Raw genomic sequence first — 14,524 nt, 5'->3', positions numbered from 1 at the left:
TCGCTTTTGCGAACATCTCAGAGCTTGCATTTGCGAGACTTGAGTCGCATTTGCGACCTGATCAGAGCTAGCCAGCCTTCGCATTTGCGGTCCTGATGTTGCAAATGCGACATTTGAGGCTGGTATTAAGGTTCCCATTTTGGGACTTAGCTTCATTTTATCATATTTTGATCCCTAGGTCCGAGAGTGGGCGATTTAGAGAGAAGATTTTCATACCAAATCATTGGTTAAGTGTCTCTAATCAATTTTCAACTATATTTTGTGATTATATCTTACATTTAACATCAAATTCATGAGAATCTAAATGAAAATTTGGGAAAAATGGTGAAATCTTTCAAAAATGTAAAATGATGATTTGAGGGACCAAATGGTGTCGGAATTAGATAATTTTTATATGGGTGAACTCGTATCGGAATGGGTATTCAGTTTTTTGTAAATTTTGTCAGATTCCGAGGTGCGGTCTCGGGGAGTTGACTTTTGTTGACTTTTTGCAAATTGTGTAAGAATCATAGTGTTGTTAATTGAAGTTGTTTTCTCTTACATTATTTGATGTATTCAAGTCGTTTTTGGCTAGATTGAGCCGAGCGTTGATGAATTGGTAAAGGAAAAGCTAAATTGACTATTGAATTAACCGGATTGAGGTAAGTATCCTGCCTAACCTTGTGTGGGGGACTGCCCCTTAGGATTTGAGTCTTCTATACTAATTGTAGTCCATGCACGCGAGGTGACGAGTGTGTGCTCGGCCTTATTTGTGAAAAATTTGCTTTTAGGGTTCTTAGGTCCTTATGTTCATTAAGTGGAAAGTTTTCTGATATGATTGTGTTTCCTAATTGCTTGTTTTACCTCTATATGCTCCATACAATGTTGTTAACTTTCCTCTAATTCTTACTTGTTACTTGTCCCTTAATTGCCTTAATTGGAGAAATTGTCCTCCTTATTGTTTTGTTATCCTTAATTGTGAAATTCCTCTATGACCCCATGCCTATATGCTTTGTGTCCAAATTATTGTGGTTGCCGGTGTAGTTATCACGTGCCTTATATGTCTTGTTATTTTTGTAAAGGTTGTTGTGCTTCTTGGTTTTTTCGTGATTCTCTTGTTGTCGTGTACTCATACTCTTGGTGGTAGAAACCCTTGTGATTGGGTTGTTGAATTGTTGTTGTTGTTGATTTTAAACTATGTCTGGTTGTTGATATGTTGAGGAGGAATAAGGGAGAATTGATGTCGTCTGGTGGGATCGGGTTGCACGCCGCAACAAGGAGTAATAAGGGTGGACAGGTGCGATCGGGTTGCATGCCGCAACAGAAGGAATAAGGGTGACATATATATTGAGGAGTAATAAGGGTGGACTGGTGGGATCGGGTTGCACGCCGCAACAAGGAGTAATAAGGGTGAATGATCATGTTGTTACTGATATGATGATATATATATATATATATATATATATATATTTATACACTTTTTACTCTTGTTATAATTGTTAAGGAGGAATAAAGGAGGATTGATGGGATCGGGTTGCACGCCGCAACAAATATATATTATTTACGTTTATTGTAATTGTTACGGAGGAATAAGGGAGGACTGGTGGGATCGGGATGCGCGCCGCATCAATAGATATATATATGCTTATGTATTCCTCTTGACTGTATAAGTTATTCGATGGTTTTACATTTCATTTAGGATTTGGGTATAGCTAAATACTGAGAAGACCCTAGTTCATTTGTTTAAAACTTTGATAGTTTGTTTTTCGGGTTTCACGGAGTTGTGAGGATCGGGTTATTGGCATTGAGTTGTTGACTTGTCGTTGTTCCTTGAATTCCTTCCCTGAAACTATTATTCTGGTGAATTAATTTTTACAGTAAATCTACTACGTTGAATCATTTCCTCCTGTCCTGCTAAGTTATTAGTAATATTGTATTTTAAAATGAAGGAATTAGTATTACGCAGCTATATATGACTTTTAAATTTGAACTCGCAGTGTATATATACACCTTTCAATAATTCAAATTCCTACAAACGTTATGTTTTATTTCAATTAGTTTCTCAATTAAATTTTCTTAACCCAATGATATTGAATCTTAATTAAAAAAAAAAAGAATTTCTACTAAGTTAATTTCTTAAATCCCATGATAAAGGTAATAATTCTTTCGATGTCGTATTTTAATTGAAAATGGTTATTTCTTTATTCAAATGATTTCTAAAAATAATTTCATCTTTTCTTGCTGATTTCCTAATTGGTTTAGAAGCTCTAATCCACTTTACGTTATATAGACGAGACTCCTTGAACATCTTATTTGTATTGGTTATGAACCCTATGTACTGAGTAACATAAGGATGATGTTGTGCAAGGTGAGATAGAGATATGTGGGCACAAAGTGCCATGTGTACTAAAGGTGTGGAACTTTATATTATGACATGAGACATCGAGGATTGAGATGGTCGGGATTGTGTATTAGAAATGATGAGATTGATTGAGTTGGCATCGCCTTCTTTGTTTGAACACAATCTTGCTTGTCTGTGTCCCAGTTATGTTGGTGTTAATCTACTTGATTATCGTTCGTTACTATCCATGTTTCTCTTTATTGTCTCTACCATTTGCAGTTGGATTTTTTTCCTGTTATTGATATTACTTTGTTAATTTTATCTTGGTAGTTCATTATCATATCCTGTTCAATTTATTTGACTAGTAGGTGTCTTGAATGTTCCTCGTCACTACCCCACCGAGGTTAGTCTTGATACTTACTAGGCTCCGCCGTGGTGTGCTCATACTACACTTTTGTACATTTTTTTTACAGGTCCAGGTATTTGATCGGTAGTAGTTGTGCGGATCGTCGCGGTGGAGACTCAAGGTAAACCTGCTGCTGCGTTCGTAGGCCTCGGAGTCCCCTTCATTTGTACTTATTTCCGTTTGTTCCTTTTGTTCTGGAACAGTGACGTATTTATTTTGTATAACTACTCTTAGAAAGGCTTATGACTTGTACTACCGATTTTGGAATTGTGATTATTCAGAGTTATCTAATTTGAAGTTAGTAAATATCAATGTTAGTTCTGCAAATGTGAGGCTTACCTAGCTTAGAGACTAGGTGCCATCACAACTCTTTTGGAGGGATTTTGGGTCGTGACAAGTTGGTATTAGAGCTCTAGGTTCATAGGTGCTACGAGTCATAAGCAGGTTTAGTAGGGTCTTGCGGATCGGTACGGAGACGTTTGTAATTATCCTCGAGAGGCTACAAAACTATTAGGAAATTCCACTTCTTTCATTCCTTATCGTGCGATATTTATTCAGCTCGAAGTATATAACTTATGTTCTTTTACATCCACTCGTGTATGATATTACGCTCTCAGTGTCCGCTATGCGCCAGTAGTTCGTGATGCTACAGACGGGCTACGAGGGAGTCAGGGATGCTCAGACATTGTCTTAACGTGTTGTCCAGACTGAAGATACAGAGGTATTGAGAGACTATTCAGTTGTTCATATGGAGGCGCAGCAGTTCCCGGCATCTGGTTGATGAATGCGAGCTTGAGAAGGTTTAATTGGTTGGTTAGTTATCGGGATGGTGGCAAGGTCACGAGGTGGGTGTTGATTGGGGATAATTGGTGGTATTGGAGTACCTTGTGATTTGTGTTGTACGAGTTGTGAAGGTTAGTTTTGCGGATTATCAGATGAAGTTTTCTATGGCTTCGCGCCAAGTGGAGGAGTCCACTAGCGGCATTCAGATTGCAGAGTCAGATTTGCATCAGTTTTGGCCTAAGGCATATGTATATGTGGTATTGGTAGGTCCCCTTGTTTTGAGTATGACTAAGGTCTGAGATCTGGCACGAGATGATGTTGGGGCTTATGGTGTTTCTATGTCATTAATGAATTTACATTTCAGCATCAAGGGGAGTCGGAGGAACAACTTCAGATTCACAGAAGGTCTACTCAGTGTGGGTATCGTGGTTGCGGCAGGACAGGGTGCTTCAGAGGTAATGCGGTGGTTTATGAGCTTCTGGTCTACGTGGTTCGTGTTTGGATCATCTGCATTTGGGGCTTTGATCGGAGGTATTGTATATCGACTATCCGAAGAAATGGGTCAGTTCAATAGTGTTGGGTCAGCAAAGCAATGGAAGTAATTGGTCATTTTAAATGGGGATCATCTACCAGCATATGTGGCAGTATTCTTGGATTGGATGGTTTGTGTGACTCGGTTGAGTTGGGGAGGTGCAGTATTGATGGCTTAGATGCATGCGGGCGGATCTCGGAGGGTTCTCGATGGTTTGGCAACAATTTGAGTCGGTTGGCTGCTACGGGCATAAGGAACATGTTATACATTGTGGTTTCCCCGAATAAGTGTCAGGAATTAATAGAGTGTTGGCATTGTTGGCTATCATAGGTGAAGAGTGTGCATTTTTGGAAAGGACCTTGAGTTGTGGTTTGCGGGTGCGTGGCTAGTGGCATGGTGGTTACTGGGTTTTGAGGCTTTCGAGTTTCATGTTTTATTACGCGGCCGAGAATTCTATATGGGTGCTTAGACAGGATGATGGAATGTGAGTGATGTATCAGCCATTTGATTTGCGTAGTTGAGTTCGGGTATGGAGATTTTAGTGTTCCTGAGGTTTTGGGACTAGATGTCCCCATATGTGGACTATTTCCTATTGGTGGATTGTGAAGAAATGTTGAGAGTGGAATAATTAACAGCGTGTGTGTGTTATCGATAGGTTGTTGTGGATCATTTTGAAGAATATTTATCTAATTGGGAAGGATCGGGATTTGGTTGGGGACTATTTGGAAGACCAGCAAGAATATGTATTTTTGTATCAGATCAAGTTTGTGCGCTCCTGTGAGGTTGTCATTATGGTTATGTTATCAGGCAGAATGGATATTATTTGTGCCCCTAGCCTATGTTATGTGCTACTCTTTTATGCTGTGTTAGGCGGTGAGGTTGTATGATTATCCCCCCCGCATGTTGTAATTCTGTTCAGGCCTTATGGTGATGCGGGCGAGATAGCCCTCGTGATGTTGATTTGCTCATTGCACCTTATATGTGCTTTCTTCTCTCATATTTTGTTACTTCTATTCATTGTTCCCACAGTTTTACTTATGCACTCTACTGTGCTTGATATCGATTTTCATGTGATCAGTGAACCTGAGGATTTTGGCCCGATGAGCATTTGGTAGCGGGTTGCACGCCACAGCGGATGTTATGTGGGATACCCTTTTCTTGTTTTTATTTGGTGTTGTGTTTCCCCTCCGTGGGACGATTTGATGAAAACTATACTTTTGTTGTCACACATGTTATATTTGTTAGATAATTCTTCTACCTTGCTTTCCTTTTATGGGTGTTGCAAAGTTGAGTTATTGCTGGTTTGGTGCACGAACTGTGTGGTGTGAGAATCCGTGTGGTTCCGTGATGAGTTGTCAGTTGGGCTTCTTGTATTGGTTGAGATGAGGTTCTTAGACCTGAGACTAGTACTATGGTATTGGGGGTGAGGAGTGTTTGGAAGTAAGAGGGTGTTTGTGCTAAAGTAATGGCCCTGGTGGGCGAGAGAGCTTCTTGACTTGTTGACTTCATGGGCGGCTATGAGTTTCTGCATGTTTCTTTATCATGGGCAGTGTTGTGGAGGTCCAGAACAAGGTTAAATTCAATACGAAGTGTATCTCCGGCATCCAGGATGTTATTTGAGCAGCTATAGTGGTCAGAGGTTATTGCTTCGGGAATTTGAGTTATGTGGAACAACATGTGATTGTATTCTGGACTGAATTTTAGCTCGATTCAGCTTGTTCAGGTTTATGCAGTGTCATGATGTGGGATTCGGGTCCTAAGATGAATTTCAGATGTTGGGGTTTGGGGTCTGTCCTAAGATTATGGACTAAGGATGAGGTGAGACCTTCAGTTAAGGTGCCTTGTCACTCCTACATGGGGTTGGGTGATGGGGTATCACCCCCGGGTGTATGTATGGTGTGCTCATGCAGTGGTTCGATGGCTTTGGAATGACTCCGGGCACGTTCGAGGACTAACGTATGTTTAAGTGGAGGAAGATGTAACGACCCGACTGGTCGTTTTGAGAAATTGCGTCCAGTTCGGCAGTTTGAGGTCTCGTGCAGCTTCATATTATGTGTATCAACTTGCGTGCATGGTTGGATTCTGTTTCCGGATGAAACGGAGTCGAATTGGAAGAAGGAATCTAGTTTTGGAAGCTTAAGCGGTGAGAATTTGACCGGAATTTGACTTTTGAGTAAACGGCTCCGGAATGAGTTTTGGATGATCTCAGTAGCTTCGTATGGTGATTTTGGACTTAGGAGTGCGTTCGGATTTGGATTTGGAAGCCCGTAGGGTAATTTGAGGCATTACAGCGAAAGTTGGAAAAGTTGTAGTTTGGAAAATGGAGAGGATTGACCCATAGTTGACTTTTGTGTTATTGAGGTTGGAATGCGATTCCGAAAGTTGGAAAAGCTCCATTACATCATTTGAGACTTGCCTGCGAAATTTGGTGTCGTTTGGAGTTGATTTGATATGGTTCGGACGCTTGGTTGCAATTCTAGAAGTTCTTGAAGTTCATAGTGATTTTCATGCATCTTGGCATCCGATTCGTGGTTCTAGAGGTTATTTTGGTGTTCCGATCGCGCAAGCGAGTTTGTGTTATGTATTCAGACTTGTGCGGGTGTTTGGTTTGGAGCCTCGAGGGCTCGGGTGAGATTCGTACGCGTTTCGGAGTGTTAGAAGAGGTTCGGCTGTGCTGGTGTTTCAGTTCTCGCATTTGCGAGGATTTCATCGCATTTGCAATGACCGCATTTGCGAGACCATTCTCACATTTGCGATGCTGGGCTGGGGCAGCGTAGTTCGCAATTGCGAACAACTTCATCGCATTTGTGATCAGCAGCTTCGCATTTGCGATAAAACTGTTGCTTTTGCGAACATCTCAGAGCTCGTATTTGCAAGACTTGAGTCGCATTTGCGACCTGATCAGAGCTAGCCAGCCTTCGCATTTACGATACTTATGTCGCATTTGCGAAATCGCATTTGCGATCCTGATGTCGCAAATGCGACATCTGAGGCTGGTATTAAGGTTCCAATTTTGGGACTTAGCTTCATTTTTTCATATTTTGAACCTTACGTCCGAGAGTGGGTGATTTAGAGAGAAGATTTTCATACCAAATCATTGGGTAAGTGTCTCTAATCAATTTCCAACTATATTTTGTGATTATATCTTACATTTAACATCAAATTCATGAGAATCTAAAGGAAAATTTGGGGAAAATTTTGAAATCTTTCAAAAATATAAAATGATGATTTCAGGGACCAAATGGTGTGGGAAATATATAATTTTTATATGGGTGAACTCGTATCGGAATGGGTATTCAGTTTTTGTAAATTTTATCGGGTTCCGAGGTGCGGGATCGGGGAGTTGACTTTTGCAAATTGTGTAAGAATCATAGTATTGTTAATTGAAGTTGTTTTCTCTTGCATTGTTTGATGTATTCAAGTCATTTTTGGCTAGATTGAGCTGAGCATTGATGAATTGGTAAAGAAAAAGCTAAATTGAGTATTGAATTGGCCGGATTGAGGTAAGTATCTTGCCTAACCTTGTGTGGGGGACTCTCCCTTAGAATTTCAGTCTTCTATGCTAATTGTAGTCCGTGCACGCGAGGTGACAAGTGTGTGCTCAGATTTATTTGTGGATAATTTTCCTTTAGGGTTCTTAGGTCCTTATGCTCATTAAGTGGGAAGTTTTCCGATATGATTGTGTTTCCTAATTGCTTGTTTAACCTCTATATGCTCCATACACTGTTGTTAACTTTCCTCTAATTCTTACTTGTTAGTTGTCCCTTAATTGCCTTAATTGGAGTAATTGTCCTCCTTATTGTTTTGTTATCCTTAATTGTGAAATTCCTCTATGAACCCGTGCCTATATGCTAGTCCAAATTATTGTGCTTGCCGGTGTAGTTATCACGTGCCTTATATGTCTTGTTATTTTTGTAAAGGTTGTTGTGCTTCTTGGTTTTTTCGTGATTCTCTTATTGCCGTGTACTCATACTCTTGGTGGTAGAAATCCATGTGATTGGGTTGTTGAATTGTTGTTGTTATTGATTTTAAACTATGTCTGGTTGTTGATATGTTGAGGAGGAATAAAGGAGAATTGATGTTCTCTGGTGAGATCGGGTTGCACGCCGCAACAAGGAGTAATAAGGGTGGACAGGTGGGATCGGGTTGCACGCCGCAACAGGAGAAATAAGGGTGACATATATATTGAAGAGTAATAAGGGCGGATTGGTGGGATCGGGTTGCCCGCCGCAACAAGGAGTAATAAGGGTAAATGATCATGTTGTTACTGATATGGTGATATATATATATATATATATATATATATATATATATATATATATATATATATATATATATATATATATATATATATATACATACACTATTTACTCTATTGTAATTGTTACAAAGAAATAAGGGAGGATTGGTGGGATCGGTATGCGCGCCGCATCAATAGATATATATGCTTATGTATTTCTCTTGACTGTATAAGTTATTCGGTGGTTTTACATTTCATTTAGGATTTGGTTATAGCTGAATACTGAGAAGACCCTAGTTCATTTGTTTACAACTTTGATAGTTTGTATTTCGGGTTTCACTGAGTTGTGAGGATCGGGTTATTGACATTGAGTTGTTGACTTGCCGTTGTTCCTTGAATTCCTTCCCTAAAACTATTATTCTGGTGAATTAATTTTTAGAGTAAATCTACTACGTTGAATCATTTCCTCCTGTCCTGTTAAGTTATTAGTAATATTATAATTTAAAATGAAGGAATTAGTATTACGCGGCTATATATGACTTTTAAATTTGAAATCACCGTGTATATATACACCTTTCAATAATTCAAATTCCTACAAACGTTATGTTTTATTTCAATTAGTTTCTCAATTAAATTTTCTTAACCCAATGATATTGAATCTTAATTAAAAAAAAAAGAATTTCTACTAAGTTTTAATTTACTGAATCCTATATTAAATATAATAGTTCATTCGATGTTGTATTTTATTTGAAAAGGGTATTTTCTTTATTCAAATGATTTCTAAAAATAATTTCATCTTTTCTTGCTGATTTCCTAATTGGTTTAGAAGCTCTAATCCACTTTACGTTATATAGACGAGACTCCTTGAACATCTTATTTGTATTGGTTATGGACCCTATGTACTGAGTAACATGAGGATGATGTTGTGCAAAGTGAGATCGAGATATGCGGGCACAAGGTGTCATGTGTACTAAAGGTGTGGAACTTGATATTATGACATGAGATACCGAGGATTGAGATGGTTGGGATTGTGTATTAGAAATGATGAGATTGATTGAGTTGGCATCGCCTTCTTTGTTTGAATAGACTCTTGCTTGTGTGTGTCCCAGTTATGTTGGTGTTAATCTACTTGATTATCGTTCGTTACTATCCGTGTTTCTCTTTATTGTCTCTACCATTTGTAGTTGGATTTTTTTTCCTGTTAGTGATATTACTTTGTTAATTTTATCTTGGTCGTTCATTATCATATCATGTTCAATTTATTTGACTAGTAGGTGTCTTGACTGTTCCTCGTCACTACCTCACCGAGGTCAGTCTTGATACTTACTGGGTACCGCCGTGGTGTGCTCATACTACACTTCTGTACATTTTTTTTGTACAGGTCCAGGTATTTGATCGGTAGTAGTTGTGCGGATCGTCGCGGTGGAGACTCAAGGTAAACCTGCTACTGCGTTCGCAGGCCTTGGAGTCCCCTTCATTTATACTTATTTCCATTTGTTCCTTTTGTTCTGGAAGAGTGACGTATTTATTTTGTATAACTACTCTTAGAAAGGCTTATGACTTGTACTACCAGTTTCGGGAATTGTGATTGTTCAGAGTTATCTAATTAGAAGTTAGTAAATATCAATGTTAATTCTGCAAATGTGAGGCTTACCTAGTTTAGAGACTAGGTGCCATCACGACTCTTTCGGAGGGATTTTGGATCGTGACAATAATATTATAATACGTGAACCCACTTGACAAAAATGTAAGCTGTATAGCCTGTTTGGCCAAGCTTTTTTTTTTTTTGGGCCAAAAGTGCTTTTTTTGGCCAAAAGCACTTTTGGCCAAAAATTAAGGTGTTTGGCCAAGCTTTTGGAAGGAAAAAAAGTGCTTTTGAGGAGAAGAAGAAGCAGTTTTGGAGAAGCAGAAAAAAGTAGCTTCTCTCCAAAAGCACTTTTCTGAGAAGCACTTTTGAGAAAAATACACTTAGAAGCAGTTTTCAAAAGCTTGGCCAAACACTAATTACTGCTCAAAAGTGCTTTTCTGATTAATTAGCCAAACACAAACTACTTCTCACCAAAAGCACTTTTTTTGAAAGTACTTTTGAGAAAAGCACTTCTCAAAATAAGTTGATTTTAGAAGCTTGGCCAAACGGGCTAGTAGAATAGTGACAAAGAGGGGTCATAATGGGAATGGGGGTCGCAAGTTCGAACTTTTGTTTCAGCCGCAAACTCATATTTATTCCACATTGCAATTTATGTTCCAGTTCGTAATTTTATGTTACCTTTTTTTTCACCTAATGTTACTTTGCTATTTTTTATTTTGTCTTCTTTTCCTATTTCTCTTTATGATTTTGTTTTCTCTGCTTATAACCACAATAGCTAAACTCTATCTTACTTCAAAAAAAGAAGAAAAAAAGCTTTCCATTAAAGTGAATTTTGGTTCTCTCTTTCATATTTTTTACTAAAGCATGAGAGTGCTTTGTAGTATTTTATTTTATGTAATTTAATTTATATATGTTGAAATTATTAATTTTATTATACTGAAAATTTTAGTTTGGTGTATAATCTCTTTTACTTTAAACTTCTGTATCAATTACTTTAGTTCATAGCTCTGTTTTTGACCTTTCTTTTTTTTTTTTTTTTTTTTTTTGTAAATACTTATTACGTTAAATTTCTTAAGAGTTATAAGATTTTTAAGTTGATTAAATATTTTTTTGTTAAATTGATGAAGTAAAATTTGTTAATATATATAGATAAAATTCTAAAAATTAAAATTAGTTTTTTTATACAAAAATTTCCAACTTTGATTAAAAAAAGGGCGTCAATGACTATTTTGAGGTCACATGATGACTAAACTTGAGTAGCAAGCAAATTCTATTTGTGTCGATTATATAAGTGGTTACTATGCTTTTTGATTGAACCCGCTTATATAAAATTCTGGGCCCGTCACCGAGTATGATAACAGAAGCATGATTCTCGGTAGAATTATAAGCGAGATTCTTTTCTTGTTTGTGAAATTCAGGGATAGGTCTATAGGAAACATGTTAAGTATTTTTCTTTAGAAAGTTTTTTCAAAAAATCTTTTTCTTCTTAAAAGGTGGTTTGATGATACTTTTCAAGGAAAAGTTAAAAAAAGAAGAAAATAGTAATAATACCAACATACCAGTCTTTGTTTTATGAACTCAAAGATATGCTTAACATGGCATAATATTGTCCATTTTGAGTTAAGTATGTACGATTTTCCTAATATATCCTCAAATCACTAAGAAATTCTTACACCTTATATGTAGTTTCTCAACCCTTTCAGCTACAAATGTGAGACTTGATTTGCGCACCTAATAACTTTCCCTCAAACTAAATTTCACGTGAGCCATCACTACAACTGATAGGTCTCCCTGTCAAACTAATTTTTACATGACCCATTACCAAGATCCACCAATTAATTTTCGAGAGTCGCAGGGTGCTACTCAAGTTGGTAGCGTATTTATGATAACCAAACTCCCACAACTATCTTCTTCTTATCTTGTACTTGTATGTGTCTCTGTGCTTGTAAGAGAAAATAATCTAAGGCACACTGTGTGCGTCTCTAAACTCATAAGGGGAAATAAATCGAACCCCATGCCATCGCCAAATTCGTACCGCCGAACTTGAACTCTAATGTCAGTTGTTATACTCTACCAGCTCAAGAATACATAACAATCTATGTGGTGTAATATTGTCCATCTAGGATCAAACCCGCACGACTTTTCAAAAGAGCGCACACTATTAATAGTAACTTACACCTTATATATAACTTTTTGTTATAGAATAATGTGAAATAAAGTAACACAAGAAAAATTTAGAGAGAGATACTATTAGATCTTTTCTTGATGAGGTTCTGATACAAATGAGTAGAGAAGTCTCCTATTTATAATAGAGTTGTTCGGTGACCAAGTAACTAGTTTTGGTGGCCAAGTAACCAATCTTGGTGACCAAGTAACTAGACTAGTTTATGACTAACTAACTTGCTCCCAAGTAACTTCATAATACATGAACATTCACTCTTAATATTATTTATAATACTCCCCCTTGAATGTCCATTAGTAAATAATGTGACTCGTTAGAACCTTACTAGGAAAAACCCAGTGGAAAATTTCCAGTGAAGGAAAAAGAGTATACATGTTTAATAATACGCCTTTTGGTTGTCTCGTTAAACAACTTGCAAGGAAAACCCAATGGGACAAAACCTTGTAAGGAAAAAAGAGTACAATGCGTATTAACTCCCCTTGATGAGAGCATCAATTCACATCTTTGAGCATTCGCATCCCAATCTTGTACACTAGCTTCTTGAAGGTTGACGTTGGTAGGGATTTGGTGAACAAATCAGCCATATTATCACTTGAACGAATTTGTTGCACATTGATATCACCATTCTCTTGAAGATCATGTGTGAAAAATAACTTTGGTGAATTGTGCTTTGTCCTATCTCCTTTTATGAATCCTTCCTTCAATTGGGCTATAGATGTTGCATTATCTTCATACAAAATCGTGGATAGTTTGTCTCACTTCAAACCATATTTTCACGAATAAAATATATTATAGACCTCAACCACACACATTCTCGACTTGCTTCATGAATAGCAAGTATCTCTGTATGATTAGATGAAGTAGCCACATTGATTGCTTAGTCGATCGCCAAGATATGGCAATGCCTCCACATGTAAACACATAGCCTGTTTGAGATCGAGCCTTGTGTGCATCAGGTAAATACCCAGCATCGGCATAACCAACAAGATCAGGACTGCAATCATTTCCATAAAATATGCCCATATTGGTAGTCCCTTTTAGATACCGCAATATGTGTTTGATTACATTCTAATGTCTCCTTGTAGGAGAGAGCTATATCTTGCTAAGACATTAATTGAAAAATTTATGTTAGGCCTTGTAGCGTTAGCAAGATACATTAGTGCACCAATTGCACTAAGATATGGTACTTCAGGGCCAAGAAGATCTTTATTCTTTTTTTTGAGGTCGGAACGGATCCTTATTCACATTAAGTGATCGAATTACCATCGGAGTACTTAATGAATGTGCTCCATCCATGTAAAACCGTTTCAATACCTTTTATGTGTAGGCAGATTGATGAATGAAAATCCCATTTGCCGAATGTTCAATTTGCAAACCGAGTCATAGTTTTGTCTTTCCGAGATCTTTCATCTCAAATTCTTTCTTTAAATAATCAATTGCCTTTTGGAGTTCTGTAGGAGTTCCAATAAGGTTTATGCCATCAACGTATACAGCAAGTACAACAAACTTCAATGTTGTTTTTTTTCATAAAAGCACATAGACAGATGGCATCATTTATCTAACCTTTAATTAATAAATACTTATTAAGGCGGTTATACCATATTCTTCCCGATTGCTTTAGACCATACAAAGATCGTTGCAATTTGATTGAAAACATTTTCCGGGACTTTGAATAATGTGCGTCAGTTAAATTCCTTGGGAATTTTCATGTATATCTCATTATCAAGTGAGCCATAAAGGTAGGCAGTAACCACATCCATTAAATGCATTTCAAGCTTTTCATGGATAGCAAAACTAGTGAGATAACGAAATGTTATTGCATCCATAACGGGTGAATATGTCTCTCCATAATCGACACCAGGCCTTTGTGAAAATCCTCGTGCAATAAGGCGTGCTTTATATCTTTGTACCTCATTTTTCTAATTTCTCTTACATACAAAGACCCATTTATAGCCAACAGGCTTAACACCTTTAGGTGTTTGGACTACAGGCCTAAAAACTTCATGTTTTGCAAGTGAATCCAACTCAGATTGGATTACTTCTTGCCATTTTGGCCAATCACGTCTTTGTCGATATTCTCCAACATATTGAGGTTCAAGATCCTCACTATCTTTCATAATGCTAGATGCAACAATATATGCATAGACATAATCTACCACTATATCCAATCGATTCAAATTCGTCTCAATATCGATTGGTTTATTGATAGTTCCTTATTTTCTTGAGTTTGAGGCACATTGATTTCCTCATGAATCTCAGGATTGGTTAAATCATGGGTTTCTTTATGAGACTCATTCGTAGTGTAACCTTAATCATTTATTTTTCTTTTTCTAGGATTTTGATCCTTAGAACCCAATGGTATGCCACGCTTTAGGCGTGCTTTTAACTCATTAGCTATGACACTAGAAGATTGTCCAACAAGGACATCAATAAGGATTGGAACATTCTCTGTAGGGATATGTGATTTCGAATC

This window comes from Nicotiana attenuata, chromosome 7 (assembly GCF_001879085.1).
Source record: "Nicotiana attenuata strain UT chromosome 7, NIATTr2, whole genome shotgun sequence".
In the NCBI taxonomy this organism is placed as follows: domain Eukaryota; kingdom Viridiplantae; phylum Streptophyta; class Magnoliopsida; order Solanales; family Solanaceae; genus Nicotiana; species Nicotiana attenuata.
This window is presented reverse-complemented; position numbering follows the sequence as displayed.